Genomic DNA, 18,190 nt, shown 5'->3' with positions numbered 1-18,190 from the left:
ATTTACCGAAAATTGAAACACTGTTAGGCGCTTTGGAAATTATTCGTAGATTACCGAAATGCCTGATACATATATTCTCAATTATCCAAGCCGAGATGCCCCGACCGAATTACGAGCGAGTACCCCGCTGCACTCAGATTGCTTCGGCAACTGAGGAATTTCAAATTACAGCTTCATCGTAGTCAAAAACACGAATTGTGGATGACCGCTTAGTTGAACTCCCTTGCAAGTCGAATGCTCTAATTTAATGATTATGTATCTCAGTCATTTTAATCCCCTCAACCGCTCCACAACAGCTGACAGGAAGTGAATACGGAAACAGTTCCTGTAATCCGCGACTTGAAATAAAACATAAATGAAATCATCTCAGATTTAATTGAAGACATGGAGTTTTGCGCAGTGTCCATTGAACGGTCATCACCAAGTATGGTCTCGTATTGCTTCAGACTTCAATTAGTCTTGATGCTTCGATAGCAGACTTTTGCCTGACTTCTTGACGGCTCCCAAACATGAGCTTTTTTTACCCTTTTTTATATAAATCTCATTTCAAACGGGATGACTATTTGAAGATATTTAATCAGAGGAAGTGTGTTGCGTGTCTCCCAAGCGCACGTTTCAATAGTCTTACAGATACGCGCGCTAGCCGAATCACATTACATAGATTATCGCAGTGCACCAGGCAAAAATGCACGCGGCATAATGTAATACTTTAGTTTACCGGAACGCTTTACATAGCATGCGCTTTTTATTTTGTTTTCAGTGAGGAAGATCTTCGCGCTCCCCATACGGAATGTATAAGGAATCGTGTTTAAATCACGAGAATGGAAACTCAGACCTTAAGATTTTCTCCTGAATGTTATTTGGCATTCGTGCGGTCAAACGTCTCCTCCTGCACTTACCTGTGTATTCTGCTTTTCGGCCACGCAGGTGGTGTTTCCTCGACGTGTCCCACCACAATGATCTGCAAACAGTATTGTACAACGTGCGCTAAATGTTTACTACTCTATCACAACACCGCATTAGACGCTTTACTCTTAAACTTGTCGTGGAAAAGTTGTGTGGATGTTGCGCATGCTAGCTGCTGTGGCGAATACAGATCAGGATACAGTGCAGGTGACGATCATTCCGTGGATTGAAGGGGCTGAGAATGTTGGCGGCGTTGTGGACAAACAAACTAGATACATGAAAATCTCATCTGCGAAATGGTCGGTGAAGCAATTTTGCCCTGGATTTGCTACGGCGCTTCAAAAAACTAAGTTATTCCTTCGGTGTAGAGCAATTATACAGCAATTATAGCAATTACAGTTGGCATTACTGGCTTATATACTTTAGCGCTAGGAGATTATAAACCTCAAGTATCCCTATAATTTTGCATCCAAAATCCTAAGGAAAACGGGTGGGTCATTCTCTACAGGAGTTCAGAAATATGACTTAAACTAGTTCCAATTTCTGGTGGCTTACGGACGCTTGTATTTATTTCTCGGAAGGACAGGTTTATTTAACCCAAATTTCCGGTTGCATTAGTCATTACCAAATTCTAAAATAATGACAGGGTTTTGCGGCCCTAAGATCACCGTAGAGACATCGACACTACGGGCACGGATTTTAAACTATTATGGCATTACGAAGGCTTATGATTTTCATGCATGTTAAGCGAACAACAAAATTTAATTGGATTTTGACTCGTGTTCTTTGGTTTTGCACAAATCTTATAATTTTTACATGTGGCGGCTCCATGTGTTTTTAGCGGGTCCCATTTGGTATAAAGGAATGTCATTGTATTCATTGAGGACTGGGCCAAATGGCCACATCTTTAGCAAAAAAACCTTCACCTGGTGTAGCTGAAAAGCTGGAAAAGTTTAATCTGGTGTGGTCGTTATCAATTAGCAGTAACTGCAAACTTTACGGAAGTCTTCCAAGTGGATAAACCAAAATTGCCTGTCAGTTTGGTTTTACATCCAAGCAACACCCCATGGATTTTTGCGACTTTAAAGCTTTGGGTTGCATTGAAAAACGGTATTTAAGAATTCATTTGACGAACGACAAAAATCTTGCAGTAATAGTTTCCCTTTGTTTCAAATTCGAGGTACGCAGGGACCTCCTATTGACCGCACCAAAGATATTTTCCTCACGCAGACTGGATATGATTTAGAAGACGCCGCGTATGACGAAGTGATATTAGGTGTCTCGCAGGTTTTTGCGTGACTAGCCAGGTTGCCTTTTTCATGGGACCCACATTACTGATACAAGTGTTTGTAAATCCATTAACGCATCTGGTGTGCGGTACCCGTCAATATTATGTTGCACCTAATCATAAATTAATTATGCTCGTCACAAAATTTACACATGTTCACATTTTGTTGGTTTAACTGTACAATCACTTAAATTTTCCATCAAGTAAATGTGCTGAACAAAAACATCCTAATGAAATATTCTGTGGAGCCACCGGCGTCTTTCGTGATGAAACGCATCTATGCGTTTAAAAAGGCAAAAAAATGCTGAGGTTTAGACAGCGCAATTACCTATGACAATGATACGATGCTGAAATATATCATTCAATAGCGTTCACTGTGCATAGTTTGTACAGAGCTAGAATGACGCCAGTCCATAGAAGATTGCGGTATTTGGTTATTTGTCAAATACTGTAGAACTGTTATTGGAGCTCGCAGAATGAATGCATGCGCGGAAGTAGCTACCAAAAGTAAGTGGACCATCAGTGTGATCAGATTGGCTGCGGGAGAGCAGAATGGCAATAAATTACTTCACTGTCTTCAGCTTCTCCTTGCAGGTTTTCAAAAGAGGTTGGAAAATTTCACTCTTTTAGGATGCTAAAATTTTGACACAAACCGATGTTGAAGGTGCTGACGTTATCCGTTTAATACAAGCGGAACTAATATATAGTCGCTCAGTAAGCATGCTGGATGTTACACATTATATACTTCTAACTTGTGCTTGCATTCATCACAAAGGTGACACTAACAAGTCTCTACGTATGTAAATCAACTCAACTCTCTCTCGGCATTGTTAGTGAGCACACTTCAAAAAGCGTCGACCATTTCAGGGTGGCGCATTCTAGCATGCAACAAGCCATAGACGAATTAACCTGCCGAACTCCACACACGCCTCCAAGCATGTCAGCACGTCCGAATGAATGCTGCCAAGATATGGCGACTTTTTAGCTCAGGGATTCTACCACCATTGAAAACGAATTCTGATCACACACGGGGTATTAAAGCTGCGCAAACTCAGGAAGCTTTGTGAATTAAATGAGACGTTTGCGACGGCGCACCTCATCATCCTGTGAGTTGTCAACTGAGCATGTATGCTAGGATACTGGCCGCTGCCAGAAAATAAATGCCCAGCTTGTCGTTTTTCAGAGGACTATTGAAATTCGGGGTTTATTGTTGAGTGACAGGCAGCTTTTGTCAGCTCCCATAAATCAAGTTTACTTGTACTTAGGTTCCAGATCCTGGATTTAGATGAAAAAATGAAGATTGAACATTTTGGTTATAGATATGCGAGTGCCATTCACTCACATTCAAGGCTACCATTAATCAGTAGGCTGATGTGAGTGCTGCTCCATAATAGTATGCCATATTAAACGTGGCCGCGCTGCAAATGTTTGGGGCAGCCACACTTGACTGAACAAAACCAGCCGCACTAATTCCAGGAACAGCGTGTGTTTACCTGTACAGAATCAGTACAAATGAAACAAGATACAGAGATTGATACACCATAATACCCATTGATGAAGGAAAATGTTTTGGAACATAGCTATTCACGCCCACCAGCGCACTGCATAGGTGATACGTGAGTGAACGGGTCCTAGGTTAGCGTCTCCTGACTAACTGAGCACGGTGCGAAGACACACGATTTTCCGTGGATTCCACAACCTTCCTTTCTTGACCCTCCTCGTTTTCATGAGTGACTTACCCACGCAGTGCACCGGTGGATCAAATGAGTTAAAAAACCATTTCCTAGAATTTGGCCTTACATTTTTCAGGCCACGCTTGCCAGATTAAGGACTAGTACGTTTATAATAATAGTAATAGAGCCCAATCGGTAGTCCTTATCTAAGATGTAATGCATTATTGAGACATCCCACGGCTAAACTGGGCGATATCACATTAGTTTATTATGATAAATGATCTCGTCAGATGTATTTGCCTCCCACTAGTTTCCTGAACGGGAAGTAACTAACTGTATGACTATGAGATAATTACGTTATGAAAATCCTTCACCAAATTGTTTGCAATTTACGTGATTACTTTCACAGGAAACTATTTGGCGTGGACTGGTTGCGCACAGCGGGGACTATGCAGTCCATGGTTCCATGGGAATTGCGCAGTGCACGACGCTAGTGAAATTGATTAGGGCGCATTATTTTTCGGTTTCCCCAAATCCACACGGATTGTCTTATTACAGGAGCGGAAACTTTTGCTTGTGACCACAACCAAGTACATGCGCAAAACCAGTTTTGGTGATATTATAAAAATTTAGCAGGGCTTCTTACCGAACTATGTAAGTTAAAAACGCGTTTCTTCATAGTTGTTGCATGTGTTGGAAATAGGTTCTCTTAAGAAACCTGTTTTCGGACCTTCAGCAAATGCATTTTTTTTTTGTGAGATAGATTACTTTTTCATCTCTTTGCTATTCCATATAACACCAGTACCCAGAGTAGTTGAAAAAACCCGTCGTCCGCACACCAATTGTCGGTGCCTATTCTTCTTAGCAGCGAACTAAGTAGTCAACCCAGGGGTTGACAAAGTGGAAGATTTTTTGGATACCGCTTAGCCCCACGGCCAAAGTAGGGCACGGGTGCCAAGTATCCTGATTGTGGTCGACAGGTTTACACATTTGGATATGCATCCAGCATATGTAAACAACCTTGAGGTCTCATAGTAACCAGCTGCATGTGTCAACGATTGTGCTTTATTGGTTGTTGATCAAGTGACTGTGGGTTTGTTAGCCGGCTTTGACGACTGGCTTACAAACATTTTGTCACCATACAAATGTGTATCATCAATGTGCATTTAGGTGCTTTTGGATGGAACGGAATGACATCAAGGTTCACGCTGCGGTCGAAACCTACTGCTGTTTTCAAGGGGTTTTAATGCGTCAGGAAAACGGACGTCATCTGTAGACTTTGGGTAACGTAACTAACATAGAGCAAAAAGATGGGTTATCAGACGAGATAGTTGGGGAAATATATCAAAAATGCTCAAATCCGAGCAAGGTTTTAATGGAGTATAGAGGCAACTTTCCCCTTGGGTTGAACGTATTCGACCAATAAATTTTACGATAGAACTTATAGTTGCTTGGGGCAGGCATAAGACACAGTTGCATTTATAGAAAGTTCGATTTTTTCCTGTTACCTCGAACTTCAGTTATTATACATTCACCGCATAGTTGCGCCCTGTGTTCACCATATATTACTTCGTCGTGCTAGGTTCCTCGGAAAGCATTTGGATGAGTTGAGCGGTTAGATTTTTAATCGCACTTCACAAGGTCTTGTAACACAAGCGCATATGCACCCATTTGGTTGGCATTTTAACTTATTTTGTGAAATATCACGCAATGATACAGATTGTACGCAGGTTGGGCCAGCATGTTTATCACTTTTTAGATTACGGGGAATATGAGAATTCTGGTTGACCAAATGTTGCATTCATCTCCGCATATGGTTTGGCCACTGAGACAGATGCACATGTAAAATCAAGCTAGAGGCCGGATAGTCCGAACATCCGATATCATTGTGTGGAATGCTCAAAAGTTCTCCGGTTTCCATGCACGGTTAAAAAAACACCTTCAATCGCATTGATGAGTGCGACCATACGTATGCACCATCGATATGAATTCAAAAATTCAAAACGACAGAAGAATCACATGCCAGGAGGAGTTTGTGGTCAGTGATAATGCTGGCGGCTCAGTGTAATATGCGTTTCTGAATAGAAAACTGCGTTCATCTCACATTTGCGAAAAACCATAGGCTTCTCGTTCTGAGCTAAATAAACATGTTCTCGTCCAGATGGGGGATGAGTTTATATGCCTGTATAGTGTGTGCATGCAATTTTCAGACCCCCTCTATTCTAACACGGCATTGGAGGACTGCCACTGAGGTGTCATCAGTGACACCTTATGCAAACTACTAACTGTCTTTCTGTCGTCCAGATGGGGGATGAGTTTATATGCCTGTATAGTGTGTGCATGCAATTTTCAGACCCCCTCTATTCTAACACGGCACTGGAGGACTGTCATTGAGGTGTCATCAGGGACACCTTATACAAACTACCAACTGTCTTTCTGTAGCAATCACCTGTCCATCTACGCAGCACAACAGATCAGTGAGAAAAGATAACAATAAAAATAAACACATCGTCGTTGTTGCCTCATAAGAGTGAAAAGCCCATTAGTTTCAAGACGTTATATTACAGCCATCGAACGCAACATGGAAAACCACTCACCATAGACGATTTAGATTTTTCAGTGAAATGGAACGGTTGCCATGATACTCCGGTTTGACCAAATGCTAAGTATTCATAATCATGAATCACATTTTGTTACTCTTTGGTTCTGAATTCACCATTAAGTGACAAAGTAGAAACCGTGTTGTTCACTTAGCATATAAAAGTGTCAACTCTCAGAATGTATCAGAAGATTAAGCGAGTGCCATAAATGTGACGATCGGCTGGGAAATAGGTTTTTTACTTACTCAGATAGAAGTTGCTGTCGACAGGTTTTTCATCCCAATCAGTCTGTCGAATTCTGCAGAGTCCATAACATCGATGAAGCTGACCGATCGAAATGGCACCGGAAGCGTTTCAGCTGAGAATTTACCTTTCCTCCTTGACTACCGTTGAGATTATCTCAAGCTCAAACTCACTGTAAGTTGCGAGGAAAGTAGGCAATAGAAGATAGTTTCATTGGAACAAGCAACCAGCAGATTTCCTCAGTAAGTCGCGAACCACAAGGTATTCAGAATGCAATGCGCCATACAAAAATATTCGATGTGTTTCCCCCTCTCTCACTGAATGATAGTCATTCGATTAAATCAACCGCTGTTCAGTTCAATAAAGAAAGCTTCGGATAATAGAGCTGTAGAGGCTTTCAACTGCCAGTGCTAGCCAGCAAAAGGGTCATATACGTTCGTCATACAACTCGCTTATACTATCCGGTCTTGCGTTTTTTATACTGCAAACAGACCCGTCTTACCGTCTCACCTGGTTTGGTCCAACAAAATGCGTGTCGTGAACTTCGGCAAATCCTCAAATGAACTATTATACCATGAGATTTTTGAATCTGGTTTCCATTAACAAACGTACCAAAACTGGCTATCTGAAGAACGACCGCACAGTTGTATAGTCGACTAAAACTATAGCTGCGGAGAAAGCAAGCGCAAAAAATGTCAGTGGGTGAAAGAAAAATAAATGGACAAATATGTCTAAAGGTATTTCACAGCTATTCATTGGGTTACGTTTGATGACGTAAAATAAAAAAATGGATCACAAATTCCGATCAGATATCTATTCTATTTCTGGCGAGGTAACCTCTCAGCCGGTGGGTTTGAATGAGTATAAATTAGCCACCTGAGCATAGTTAAAGTTGGCGGTTTCACAGAGTCCGACATAGCATTGAACTGTTTGAGTCATGTACCACAACGATGAGTCATGAACAGCTAAAAGTATCCTTTTCCTCCAAAAACTCGCTGTGTTCTGACAAGTAGTACAAGGTGTGAAACTTGCTAAGATATTGGCTATTTCTTGTACTGTGGATCATCAAGAGGGTAGTGTATCATTTTCAATTGGAGAAGATCATACTATCTCTCAATTTCCATCGCTGTCACAACAACTTGTTTTACAGAATTGAGGCTCATCGACTTGATTCCAGTATTATTAGTGAGTACATTGATAAAAATAAAAAATACGTGCGGAGTAACAAAGGTCTGGGAATAAGCACTATATTAGGCGAAATTAAATGGGCAAAATCAGTTGTTTTTCGCATACAAGTGGAACGAAATTGGCAACTGTGAAACCCATCTTATAATACATATTTCTCACAGTTGCAGCAACTCAGCCCAAAGACGTACGGGCTTTATGTTTCGGTATGTGTTTTGATCCGTTGAAGAGTGGGGAGTAAGAAGTTGCATTACTGATAACTTAGTTCCTAGCCAACTGGATAGGAAAGCCCCATAATTTTGCTGGCGCCTATAAATTTACATACCTGTGCAGTCAAAAATTACAACTGTGTAAAGTTAAAAACTTGAATTAAGAACGGAAGTGTTTATTTACGCTTGTGACGACAATTCAAGTTGAGAATCCATATTTCGTCCTTTTCGTGGATAAACGACTACTTGACAATGAATGTAAGCTGAAAAATATCCATTTAGAAAGTTTGTAATCGAAACGTACTAAGTTCAGACGAGTGAAGGCTCTTTGTGCATATGGATGATAATATAGGTAGATGAAGGCAATGAATTATATAGAAGAAAACTAATAAACTACCGGACGGTCGATTTTGCGTTTGTCTTGATTTTTCACATATCTTCAAATGGGTTCAATTCATCAGGATTAATAATGTCCGACAGATTAGCAGGGTAAGCGGTCTCCCCGTGTCACTGGAGAAAGACTCAAAAAACAGGAATAACGGGGGTATTTAGAAAAACACAGCTTTAGTCACGCCTTGGAGTTGGAAGGCAGTCGCCCCAAGCTAGGCACCTGTCTCTTTATAAACTGTGATACTCTATCCATTATGTGAACGTTCCAGAATGACGCTCCCGTAAACGAATTCACTATTTGTCCACAGTAACTTATAATAATGACTCACTTTAAAAATTTACATATTACCAGATACATATGGACCAAATACAGGTGAGCATTCTCGTTGAAACTGACGGCAATCGAACCTGACTTTTAAAACACCTGCACAAATCACCGTCTCGTGAAGGATATCCTCATGCAAAAATTATATGAAAGAAATAATCGCACAAATCTAATCAATGGGTAATCATGCGATGTTACTTACTTGAATATAGCTGAACTAATGATACGTCCTACTAAAGTGAGCGCAAATCACACTGTCCCTGATTACTTGCATAAAAGAAGAGGTTTTCACAATGTTCAAAATTTGTGGTTTTAAAGAACTCTCTTTTTCCAGTATCCATTAAGTTGATAGCTTGCAACGAAGGAAAAATACAAAATTCGAATTAGTAATAACGAAGTCTACTAACACATGCATCAATTCAAACGGTTCCATTTGTGTGCATTTAGAAAGTATCAGATATCAGTAGGTTAACTTGCAGAAATTGGGAACAAGGGAAGATGATAAAAGAAGCTTAACACATTGGGCTGAGTTGTACACGTGTTCGAATTTCTTACTTCACGCACACTAGGCACATTATGGGAACAGAACCAGCGATATTCGATGATAATAATACTGGAAAAAACGACCGATCTTCTGCGACATTCTGCATAACGGTGCTGATCAAATGAACACCGCTGAACCAAATCAACTTGAATCACTTTGGCCTGGTGAGATTTGATTTGACAGGATTCGAAATACTCCTGATTGATTGGAAATGCATTCGCGTTGTAACGACAACTGTACAATAAAGACAGTATGAAGCATTGGTAACGTGGATGCAGTTGAGGATGAACAGCGGTCTTGGTAGGATCTCAATGTTCGTCAGTGGCATAACTGTTCTTCTGGAATGCGCCATGAAGTGTGAGTTGTTATTCTGTGATTTGTGTCTGAGTTCCGATTGTTTGTGAGTTCGTTCATGAAAGTTTTGTATTTGTCACACATCACATATTTTGGTGGAATTCGTACACTAATTTTTGTCGTTGTGGTGTTTAACTTTCTCAGTAGATGCAGTGGACAATCTCCTCCAGATCTACGCACCCATTGGTAAGTTCAAAACCACCTTATCAATGGAATTTTGAAAGCCTCAGCTTTACCAACTTTTCATCATTAACCTGGCGACGAATAGTGACTTAATGGTGTTGGACTATTTGGGGGCCCATTTGGTTCAGCCCTATCACAATCGCTCGGTTGCAGTCTGACATATCCATACTTGGATAAAAAACGAGTTAGGGCAATCCAGCTGTGGGATATTTTGGGCTCATTGTGACCGACAATCTGAACAACTTGTGCAGAATCGGTTGACATAATTTGTGATAAGCATCTCAGAAATATTTAAAACCACATCTGAGCATAAGAAGTGCAAGTGATAAAATTCCACTCAGCTCATGAACTCGGTGTTTTGGATCCTGCTCATCAACATCGCTATCATCAAAGCCCAGTGAACATTAGGGTGCTTGGTCAGGAAAAAGTAATCCGTAAACAAATATTTTTCAACGTATTTACTTCTGACCACACGGCAAAACGTCTACCGATCGTCTAGTAGAAAGATGGCGATTCCCCAGCGTTTCTGTTCAACTAAAAGGTTTCACAAATTCACCTTACGCAAGAGCGAAATTAACCAATATATTTGTTTCAACTGAATGCGGTTTGATCATCCTAGTGATCTTACCTCACAGGAATTACCATGATCAAATTGTGTGGGCTTTGGCGCACGACAGATAATGGTTTATAGAGCGACCAATTCCCGTTGTTCAGTCCAAAAAATAGGGGATCCTTTCTTAGCATATACTGTACGCATGAGTTCCATAGATCTCTACAATATTCTGAATCGATCTGTGGCTTTTTGGGACCAATTTCCATCCAACGTAACATATTTTATGACCGGCGTGTTGAAATCAGGGTATATTAAGTTTCCAAGAGAGTATGTTGCGCTTAAGAGTATCATTCACGCCATAATGATGCTAGAATTGTGCCATTTAGTAAACCTTTCATCAGAAAAGTCAGACGACTAAAACACGCAGTCAGTGCCCAATGGTTTCAGTTACGAAGTCGACCTTCTACGGTTAAATCATCTCCGCGCAGGGCAACCGAGTCCCTGTTTGTTTGAATTCTGTGATGCTTTTTTAATCTTCCGCTCTTGTGAGGGCGTACTCAGATCTTTCGAAGTGTGGACATTTTAGTGATGATCCTTTTCCTAAGTTTACTAGGACGTATTCGTGGGCCACTTTATCACAGCAGGAGAAATATACTAGAGCTTAATGCTTGCACTATTGAGGTAATAAGGGAAGTTATTTTGGCACATGTTGCAGATGCATAGTAGATGGGGTTACGTCCAATCCCATATGGCTTTACAAATATGTGAGTAAGCTTATGCAAATCAGTGCAATATCAGATGGCTTAAGTTCATATCCTCAGTATGTTTGAATGCAGAAGAAAAGAGTCGTACCAACTCAGAAATGGATGAAAGTGTTGCACTGTGCAACTTTTCTACTTAATCTGCCATCTTTTGAACTTCCCGGGAATCGTGGTGCCTTAGGCTGTTATCGGATTGTGTAACTATGATCTCAGCTTTGTGAACGAGTTAGTGTGGAATCATACAGCATAATTCTCCAGGTTTCTTCTTGCGTGAGAATGTGGATAGTTGTTTGATTGCTCATTTAAACTCGTTCTAGGGGCTTCAATTTACCGCCAAAATTCTGACTAACAATTAGAGACAGGAGGAAACTTCCAGGCGGGAAGTCTTTTACTTATACGCCAAATTGTGGTAAAATCATTGCAACATAGACGCCTGAATTGCGAGCGGCTTCCTGCCGCCAGCCATGCACTGATAAAAGCCAAACTGGAATGTATGACATACAGCTTCGTCCCTTAATATATGGGTTTTTCAACCATAGGGGTGATGCGCTTGAAAATGTACTGGTTCCGGAGGCTAGCCATGCCATATCCATAAACAGGAAACATTCACCTCCTTCAATCCAGAAAACTAACTAAATAAATCTGCACCACAAAGATGAGGTTCGTAAACGGAGCATTTTGAGATAGTCCCTCAAAGTATTTCTGAGCACTATTTTGGATGTTTGTTCAACTGGAGAAATCAGAGGTTACTGAGCACCACTCGTAGGCACACAATAACAATCCACTGGCTTTATGATGTTTTTGAACCTGATTGGTGATCTACCACAGATCGCAAATTCGCCTCTGACTCTCGTTGTGTGTAGCAGTGCAGCTGATTGATACTAGCGATACGGTTAACCAAAGTGCACAGCTATGTATTGGATTCTGACCATGTAACGTTTTTGAACACAAGTGTGGATTGACACACCCGGTTGACATTCCGTTGACATTTTCGGCATTCAGCGTGAACTACGTTGTTTGGTAACGACTCTTCTGCTCTCCAGACGCCAATCGATATGGAAAATTGGGAGGTAGAGCCACCAGTTCAACGCCTGCCACATCAACCCGTGAATCATATTTTGGAGCCTTTTCACATGCGGGGTCCAATTGGAGGCTGGAGTGCCCCAGAAGTCGACATCGGTGTTCGAAATGTTCCAAAGCGTTTCAGCATCTCAACAGGCTAAGGATTCACCTTGAAAAACCTTCCAATCCGAAGCCATTCAAATGCGACTTCTGTCCGTCCTGTTACAAGTCACTCGGAAATCAAGACAATCATATGACAGAGTGGCACCGTGAGGAAATGTCAGCCAGTAGGAGCACGAGGGCCGCTGAATATGAAAAGCTCTTGAAACGAATATATTACTCATGCCGAGACTGTGGAAGGAATTTCTGTTCGTGAACTCTGTTTCAAATGCACACTCTCGTTCACACCGGCGAGAGACTACATGCTTGCCAGGTCTGCGGGTACAGATTTAAAACTCTCCATAATCTGAAACGCCATGCGGCACAGTGCTTGAAGTTTGACAAGGGACCTGTACCAAACATGATGCTAGATTCTCTTCTGTTTTAATTCATTACATTAATTGCATCAGAATGAATGTAATTTCATGCGTAAATGTGAACGGAAAGGGTAGAAGAGAACCGTGAAAAGAACCTGCCATGTAAATTTTTCAAACAGAAATGTCGATTATTCTAGTTGTAAATTTCTACAAATCGCATTTTGTTTTGAGTAAATGAAGATATACTAATTACAGGCTTTTGTCGAGTTCAATTTTACAGCTTTTCTATTTTAGTTTATTATCTCTCAGGATGAGCAAAAGAGAAATCAAAAGCAATCAAGTAGCTCCGGTTAATAAACCTTTATTCACCAGTACACCGGTAGTAACGAATATTCCCCATGCCCATTGCCGGTGCCTTTATGTCCGCATAATTCTTCCGGGTTTCGATTTGCGTGGTGTTTTTACCGTACATTCCAGCTGCATGAAATAAATCCGTCTCTCCTAAAACTGAAAACGAACAGGAATATTAGCATCACCCAGTGGCCAAATAGTGTTTGTTCTTGACTTGCATTCAAATTTCCCCCCGCCAAACGGGCTATTTCTTCTCAACTACCAGACGCGCAATATGTTCTCTAAATGCCAATATTTATAAATTTCCTCAGAGATAATAATCTGGATGTTTCCCGATTCACACCAGTGGGACTCTTTGGAAATTTCCCGGGTTCTTCTGCATGGCATGTGCTGGCTGTCACGTAAAATTTCCAAATTAGCATATTTATTTTACTTAGTTTGTTAAATTTTGCGCTTATTTAGTTAGGGCTCGAACAGCGACCAAAAGTACATCTTTTTAACATGCTTCGTAGATGAGATTTCTGTCCTGATAATTCAGTTTAAACAGTTGTGTGAAAACAAGAGGATCCGTTTCCCTTGAAGATCATCAGGATGGCGCATTTCGCATCTAGAATGTCATGAGCATCGCCACAATTGAATCGCTTTAGTGATTAGTTGTGCTATTCCAGACCCCAAAATAAAATGCCACATTTTGACTGAGTGCTACTGGTGCGACCATTTAGGTGTATTTCAGCTACATTTGAACGTGGGCACTTTAATAATTTTTCACATTATTTTTGTCCCGCTCGGCAAAGTGTTGTTATCTTAGCAGTTTCATAATCTGCCTTCAAGACGAAGTGTGAGTTTAATTTGCCCTCGCCGCAATAAATGTATTTGGCGCCGGCTTAAGTATTTTTCATGGTTCAGGATTGTTGCGATCAGAATTTGTCGGCAGATACTTTTCTCCGCAGAATTCCTTCATGGGACATCCAGCAAGAGTTCCTGCTTTTCTCCGCAGAATTCCTTCATGGGACATCTAGCAAAGAGTTCCTGCAATCTCGGAAATTTTGTGTGATTTTTCAGCGTATTTTCCTAGGGCATGAACGCAATAGATATGACCATGTTGCAGCTACTGGTGATTTTGTGCCCACGTTTCTTTTGAGATTTGCTTGCCTACATCAACCCTATAACGGGTGTAAAAATGGTACGGAAACTCGCGTCTGAAGATCAACAGCCAAAAAGAGGAAAACAATGTTGAATGCTCTTTATAACGCTGTAAGCCCTAGCACAACGAAGACTCGCACATCAGGCATAAAGTATCTGTGATGCTGGGTCTGGTATGATATTAGATGGGAAGATGTACAAGCGGCGCCATGTACCACACACAAAATGTCATAAGTTGTGGCATTGGCAAGTCATGAACCTCACCCATTGTGATAATGAGTGATAACGGGGAGAGTGGATCCCCTTGTCTCACACTTCTGTGGCAGTGGACATCGGAACTGCGGGAAACTGGTGCAGCATTCTCGGAAGACCGTGCGATGAACCAAACTAGAAGTGACGGTGTTCCAAACACCTCGACAGGTCTGACGACTGTGTCGTGCGAAGCCAGATAAAACACTTTCGAGATGTCAACAAACGCCAAGCTGCGTTTAGCAGCAATCGCTGAAGAACGACGAAGCAGGGCATGCAACAACAATGCGGCTTCCACACAACCGTCTCAATGCAGAAACACAAACGCAATTACAATCTACGACTTCAGCGATCAGCAGGCACCTTATGAAAGCAACGAACAAGAACGGATGACGCGGAGATCCGTCTCAGTTGATCTTGTGCAGTCAGATTTGCGAACTTTGAAATTCTGAGAGGAAACATGATATAAGGACACTTTTATAATCAACGAGTCTACCTGTTTTTTGCTCCTATTAAAACAGCTTCCATTCAAAAGCGGCGCATTTCATAAGAAAACTAAAGAAGAACATAATCAGTTTAACTATGATTGTCGCCAAGAGGAAAGTGTTTCCTTCTGTGTATCCCATATGAAAATACCGAACGTCCTAGAAATTCTACATGTTATAAAACTAATTATCGAATGGGGTTCAGCTATCCTAGTTTGCTCTATGATCAACTAATTATGGAGTGGTTCCTAATTTGTCTTTGTAATGTGCTACTTATAAGGTTGCCGAAAATCCATCGACAGCCCACGACAGGTTTCGCCCTTTTGGGGGCTCATCAGGTAGGCGCAGTCCCCGATTGCGTCAAACTTTTGTTCTAATATGTTGTTGTTCTATCCATATTGTTTTGCAGCTTCCTGCCTAATACACGCGCGTGTTCTGATCAAATACTACCTCAGTAGTATGGACGCTGGACGAACAAATCCCAAAAGCAGGCTGCGAGTTTTTTCTCAGCAGACTGTTTACAACGATTGTGCAGAAGGATAGCGTGGAACGCTATGAATCACTGTGTCTGAATAAGATTTGAGATCTGACATGATTTGATATGGCGGAAGACTCAACCTGATGAGGGCAACCCTGGAATAAATCGTATCAGAAATATAAACGGTTTCCAGAAAATTTACTTGCGGGTAAACTGAAGAAACCGTAAGAGTATGAGCTGCAAAGAGGTATTAGCATGATGAAGGAAACGATCACATCTGGGATAATTCTGACTGTAAATATAGCAGCTGTCATGCTAGATTAGCGGGCTTATTTTCGCCGAACAAACCTACCTGAAAAAACCGGCATCCACAAATGAATGGAGCACAAAATATCTGAGCCTCCACTCCTACATTTTGTTGTCGTTCAAACGCAACCACGTTATCTCCACTGCTATTATTAAGGCTTCAAAATCTTGCCCCATCTGGAGGTTCCCACTAGGCGGCGAAAGAGTGCTTCATCTAAAGGTCAATCAGTGAACTTTTCAGTGGTTTGGTAGAGAATTAGTGGCGCTCAGAAAAATGACTGCATTGCAGAGAATGAGCCAGCCATTTGCCGATGAACTAACCATCACTGAGATGATTATATTTTGCCGAAAAACAACTTGGTTCACACTACGACTGGCGCGTCTGTAGTTAGCAGTTGTGCATTCGGATTCCTTATGATGCCCATACATACTAATTGGGAAACACAACAGACAAAAAATTTGGTACATATTCTCCTCTTGTATTATCTGGTTCTTTGCAATTCATAACACACTTCTAGACGTATTATCAACAGTCCCTACATTTCTAATAACTTAAATAGTCTACTGATTTGCTTCGACGTCTATTAGAATTCCATTTGTGCGAAGTGGTAAAGCGTGGACGCTTCTGCTGCAAAACTCTAAGGATGAAGCATTGACTATACCGAAATATTCGTATTCCCAAATTTCCACTGTTGCAAAATAATACATCCTGAGTTCACCGCTTCATCTGGGGAACTGTTTTTCATGCTCCATACCCTTTCAGTATTCATTGTTCCCGTCGGCCGAAAAACGCCGTACAAAAGGGAACACTGAGTTGCCCAAGGTTATCCGCCAAACGACCCAGGAAAAAATACGACGACCAGACGGAAATATGAAACCCCCGGTAGCCTTGCCCACATAGACTGTCTGTTTCGGAGCACCAGCTGAAAAACTATTTCACATACGATCTACCTTGGATATTCCCCTAGAAACTCCTTCACCTACTCCTTGTTGGGCATCGACAACGTTTGCTCATTCACGTTCATCAGCACATCTTGAATAATACGAATGTAGCAGAAAGAGTACTGTGAAATTTCATTAGAATGCCGCACACTTGCACTTTATTGCCTTCCCTAGTAAGCTTATCCGTTGAGTTGAACAATCTGAATCCGGAGTGGACTCTCATATCTGACAACCAAGAAATGCGCAAAACATAGGAGAACAAAAGGGCGAACTGCTTGGGTACCTACTTGATGGAAAGAATTCCTGATAAGCACTTAAAACGGTTTCATGTTACATAAGCTAAACAGGCTATGTGCAAATCTAACCAGATCAACTGAGAAAGGGTGAACTAGAGGCTCACAACGTTTGGTAAATACGAGAGCCAAACGGTACCACACGTTGAAGACGCTAGTTTTCGGAGCTTCTTCTCCTGTAGTTGGTTTTCTCTATCACTTACCTATCAGTGCGTCGAGCCCGTGAAACTCTAAACAAATGCAAGTCTTTGTTCAACGCACCACTTATGTTAGGGCACGCCGTGAAAGAAGAATCTAACTTCACAATAAAGGTCCTGGCATTTGTGGAGCCTTCAGGTTGGAGTTCTTGTTACCAATGTTTGAAATGGAATACAGGTATGCACATTTTCGCGAAAATCCATATTTGCTTCGACGCTAGAAAATTTGAGTCCAACATTAAAACATATATGCATTTTGAATCCAAATAGGATTTAGTAACTGAAACAACTTTGCCTGGGCGTCCGACATGGTCGGAGGTGTTTCCATCAGCTTTCATTCCTCGTCACCATCTTGAAAAGCATTTTAACGGAAATCACACAAACGCAATTTCTGTCTCTCTCGTTTTGCGTTCTCCAAAATCAAGAATATACCTATGAGTGAGAAGCACTGGAATGAAACGGAGGATATCGAAACCACGGAAAAGAAAGAGTATTTAGGGCTCTGACGAAAACATGCACATATGTCGCCTTTGCGGAAAACGCTTCTGATCCCGGCTTGCGTTTGAACTACAGGCTGACGTTCAAGCAGGGGTGTAACCGTAGAACTGTCCCGCTTGTAACCGTGTTTTAACAGAGCCCCATTATTTGGAAGCACACGCAGAGAATAATGTGGAATTACCGTCATCGGGAATGTTCGAGGATTTTTAGTATCTTTGGATAACAGTAACGAATTCACCTCCACATATGAAGGAGCACATCGAGAGAACAAAACAATGTATATTACTCCGCAGTCATTGTTATCTGCTTCACGCTGACTAGTTGCCCGATATTTTTATGTCCTACACTGCCGCTTTGGCGCGCCCAAGCCTAATTTGTTTAAATGGTCACTGTATTCTAAAAAGTATGGGGGACCAAAAACACTAGGTTAGATGTGGTGAAAATTAATCGGTAATTCGGTGTCTTCCACATTGAATATGAGTTTTACTTGAGTTAC

Source organism: Opisthorchis viverrini (assembly GCF_000715545.1).
Source record: "Opisthorchis viverrini unplaced genomic scaffold opera_v5_54, whole genome shotgun sequence".
NCBI lineage: Eukaryota > Metazoa > Platyhelminthes > Trematoda > Opisthorchiida > Opisthorchiidae > Opisthorchis > Opisthorchis viverrini.
The sequence above is the reverse complement of the archived record's forward strand: the minus strand, read 5'-3'. Positions refer to the sequence as shown.